General features: G+C 35.5%; 1 non-coding gene across 1 annotated transcript; it reads right to left on the bottom strand.

Moving 5' to 3' along the window:
* Positions 1-455: 455 nt before the first annotated feature.
* TRNAY-GUA (transfer RNA tyrosine (anticodon GUA)) lies at positions 456-528 on the bottom strand. The gene has a single exon. It is a non-coding gene; the product is annotated as a tRNA-Tyr (tRNA).
* Positions 529-4,769: the final 4,241 nt, after the last annotated feature.

The following is a 4,769-nucleotide window of genomic DNA, read 5'->3' as shown; positions in this document are numbered from 1 at the left end:
ATTGCACAGAATTTTACTAGTTTTCACTAGTTTAAAAATGAATAAATACTATACATGTAGTGTATGACTTATAAAATTTAAAATGGAGTAGAAAAAGCAACAAAAAATTTAAATTTATCCACAAACCACTGATTAAAAATAACCATTATCTGAAATATCATTTTTCTCAGTAATCTTATCACTTAATCTTATCTATCTCTATTTCTCTTTCTGTCTCCATTTTAGACCTTCAGTATTTATTGGTTTAATAGTATGTTTTTAATTATAACTCTGTAGTCCATGGAATTCTTTAGGCCAAAATACTGGAGTGGATAGCCTTTCCCTTCTCCAGACGATCTTCCTAATCCAGGGATAGAACACAGGTCTCCCGAATTGCTGGCAAATTATTTACCAGCTGAGCCACCAGGGAAGCCAAAGAATACTGGAGTGGGTAGCTTATCCCTTCTCCAGCAGATCTTCCTGACCCAGGAATCGAACTGGGGTCTCCTGCATTACAGGCAGATTCTTTACCAACTGAGCTATCAGGGAAGCCCAACTATAATATAGATGAGATAAATTAAAACACACTATTTAAAGTGCCTTCTTAACAATTATGGAAATGTACTTCATGTCATCATATATACTTCTTTTTTTTTTCATCATATATACTTCTATGGAATAGCTATTCCAATTGCCTAATGTTCCTCAGTGTAGATCAAATATTGTTCAATGCAGTTTTACAATTCTCTGCTGCATGTATTTTCTGTTGGATCTTTTTAAAAGAAATACACTGAAGATCTCTGCAAGAGTTCCAGCCTATTATACAGAGTGAAGTAAACCAGAAAGAAAAACACCAATACAGTATACTAATGCATATATATGGAATTTAGAAAGATGGTAACAATAACCCTGTATATGAGACAGCAAAAGAGACACTGATGTATAGAACAGTCTTTTGGACTCTGTGGGAGAGGGAGAGGGTGGGATGATTTGGGAGAATGGCATTGAAATATGTATAACATCATATATGAAACAAATCGCCAGTCCAGGTTCAATGCACGATACTGGATGCTTGGGGCTGGTGCACTGGGACGACCCAGAGGGATGGTATGGGGAGGGATGAGGGAGGAGGGTTCAGGATGGGGAACACATGTATACCTGTGGCAGATTCATTTTGATATATGGCAAAACCAATACAATATTGTAAAGTTAAATAAAATTAAATTAAAAAAAATAAAATAAAGAGTTCCAGTAGAAATACAGGAGGCAAGTTGCAGAGAATGAAATGATCATAGAGCCAATGAATCTCCCTGATTGTGTGATTGCTTAGCAAGGTTGCAAAAATGTAATATTTCAGTTGAATCTCTTTTAAAATAACTATTATCCCTATTTTCTTACTATGTGTCTGAAATTCATACTCAGAAATGTAACTGAGTTTAACTATATTTAGTTAGATCCCTCTTTTGAATATTTTATAGATATAATGTTAAAGACTTAAAGGTTTTTTTATAATTATTTGTAAGTCTCTTTAGTATAATGAGTAAGGTATGTATGTTAAATATTTAAAAAGCATCAGTTTACATAACAAAGATTTATATTCACAAATAGTTATAGACAATGTTAGTTGGTATTTATATACTAGTAGAAAGAAATTTCATAATTTTTTTAATTGTAAAATTATGTAATTGAACTTATTAGCTCATGAAACATGTTTATTGTCAGTACCAGGACCAGGATATTGTTGAAGTACTAAACAATTAATAGGAAATCAACAAATATGCATCATTTATGTTTCCACTAAGTGATTGCATTAAAATTAAGAAGATATAAAAAATAATAACATAGACACTGTCATAATAAGAACACATTGCTACATTTATTTCTGAAGAGTCCTAGATTTTATTTTTATTTTTGCCACAAATATGTTATAGCTTCATTTGTTAGAAGCTATATTCTGGGATTATAAACTGATTGAAATCATAGAGTTAGCATTGCCCATAGGAATGAAATTCAGCTAGGGAAGTTGACTCACTAATTATTTAGCAGAATTGAATGAATCAGTATCCAAAAGGATTACTGGCCAAAAGTCTGCCTGGGGGTCAAAACAGGTGTTGCTTCATCAGAATTCAGTATTGCTGCTATTTCAAGGAGGAATTCAAAAAGACAACCTTGGGAAAGAAAATCCCATCTATGTGACATGAAAAACATGACTCCTAAACTAGATCGTATGCTTTTTCCCTCTTACTCATTTCCTAGACTTCTTTAGTCTCAAATAGATCCCTTACCAGTCCCAAAGCAGCTGGCATAATTCTTCTCTTGAAAATGGCAATGGCACCCTCACAGCAAATCTCAGGCACACAGGTGTTCAAAGAGATCCGAGATATAGCTAGACAGAAGCCAAATTTCAGGTAGAATCACACATTAAGGTTATATCTATGAGGCCAAAATTGTCTACTAATCTTCCTTTTAAAGGTTTATGGCTCAAGGCTACACTTAAGAACCTTCCTCCTTAAAGTGAGACACCATTAAGTTCTTCTGCAACTGTTTAGGAGATTGTTTTGGTTGGAATTTGAATGGTATAATGATGGTATTGCTCATTGCCTCTGTGTATAGCACCTGCAAGTTCTTTAGTTCTTATTATCTCTCAAACAGTTTCAATGACTTTGAATACTTTGCTCAGAGAGTAGGAGTAAGGAAAGCTGTCTGTTGCTCCTGATGTTAATTATTACAAATTGTCTCTCAATTTTGACAGCCAGTGTCTTTTCTTGCTATTTTCTGTGGGCAGGAGGCTATAGTAACTTTACTTTGAAAAGTGTAAGTTACTCAGTTGTGTCTGAATCTTTGCGACCCCATGGACTGTAGCCTGTCAGGCTCCTCTGAGCTACCAAGAAGAAAGAAATTTGTGATCTTGAGGACCATTAGATACTTAAAAACACAATGATTGGACATGGTAGAATTGGGTAACAAAAGCACAGGAAAGGTGGATGTAACTTCTATTTGGTTAGAATTATTTACAAGCATTATGAAAAGGTAACATTCCAGGGGAAAATAATTATGGCCAGAAGAGTTCCTGGATTCAATATTCTACAGTCCAGAAAACACACACCTCTCTGATTTAACTTTTTGTCAACCTTCATGTAAACTGGTGTCTTAAAGTAGTGCATGTGTGTCCTAATTCATGGGCTAAAAGACCAAGCACCTAGATTCAGGTGAACAGTTAAGAACATGACCGTGGGCTATGGGACCATTTCCTTATCTGCACTAGTGATGTAACATGTCCAGGAAAACTAATTTTGTTGTTGTTGTTTTTATGTTTAAATAACCACATAAACTAGACTTCCCTAGTGGCTCAATCAGTAGAGAATCCACTTGCAATGCTGGAGACCTGGGTTCAATCCTTAGGTTGTGAAGATCCCCTGGAGAAGGAAATGGCAACCCACTCCGGTGTTGGTTGCCTGGAGAATTTCATGGACAGAGAAGCATAGCAGGCTACAGTCCATGGGGTCGCAAAGAGTCAGACAAGACTTAGTGACTGAACTACCACCACCACCAACCACATGAACTAGCCCACAGTCCTGTCCTTAACTGTTCACCTGAATCTAGGTGCTTGGCCTTTCAGCCCATGAATTAAGACACTCATGCACTACTTTAAGACACCAGTTTACATGAAGGTTGACAAAAAGTTAAATCAGAGAGGTGTGTGTTTTCTGGACTGTAGAATATTGAATCCAGGAACTCTTCTGGCCATAATTATTTCCCCCTGGAATGTTACCTTTTCATAATGCTTGTAAATAATTCTAACCAAATAGAAGTTACATCCACCTTTCCTGTGCTTTTGTTACCCAATTCTACCATCTGCAATCATTGTGTTTTTAAGTATCTAATAATAGATGTGATCTTGTTCCTAATTGTCCCTGATTTTGAACTGTTCAAGAGTTTTGCCTAATTCAGACAGGCAAAGTAACACTGCACTTTTGCAGCAGACATCTTGTGTCATGGATTAGAATTTGTGATAATTAGTTTTAGATGTACCCTGATTTGTAGAAGTTACTGATCCATCCACTCATGAAATGAAATCTTGACATGTTTCTGTAGAAAACATTCCATTTAGGGACAGATTCAGGTTTGTGAAAAGCAGAGCCCATGGACAATCTTAGCTGTTAAATTGTTCATTTCAAGGATGCTTTTGGAGGACATATACATTAACCAAGAAGAGAAAGCAGCAATGACAAAATTGGAGACTACATTTATACGTTGACACCACAAAATTTATCTTGTATCAAATTTATCTTGTGTTTTCCATTTAATTTATAAAATACATTTCCTTTCAATAAAGGAAATACTATTGTCTCCTTCATATAGCAGGAATAATGCTGGGGCTAAAAGCCCTAAATTAAATTTTCAGTAAAAATTGGAGCTGGTCTCATTCCAAAATACACAAGTATAATCGAACACACCAAAACTCTAATAGTCTAGTTAATAAAAAGAAGTCACCAGCAAATTGTAGCTAATTTATTAGAGTAGTTTGCAATAGTTTGTGCTTCCATAGGTCGCCACATCCTTTTAGCTAGTCTTTTTCTGACCTTTAGAATAGCTGAGTCAGGTTTAGCCTTAAAGTGATTAATCTCAGCACTTCTGTCACCATGTAGTTGGTATGAGCAGTTGGGGAATGTTTTGCACTGTGCTGGGTAGATTTCTAACCCAAATGAAGGCAGGCACTGATACATAAATTAAAGACTTTTATGACTCCTAAACTACATTGTGACTTTTTAGTGAAATCTTGCAAGGAA

Source organism: Bubalus kerabau, chromosome 16 (assembly GCF_029407905.1).
Source record: "Bubalus kerabau isolate K-KA32 ecotype Philippines breed swamp buffalo chromosome 16, PCC_UOA_SB_1v2, whole genome shotgun sequence".
NCBI classification, from domain to species: domain Eukaryota; kingdom Metazoa; phylum Chordata; class Mammalia; order Artiodactyla; family Bovidae; genus Bubalus; species Bubalus kerabau.
The sequence above is the reverse complement of the archived record's forward strand: the minus strand, read 5'-3'. Positions and strand labels throughout refer to the sequence as shown.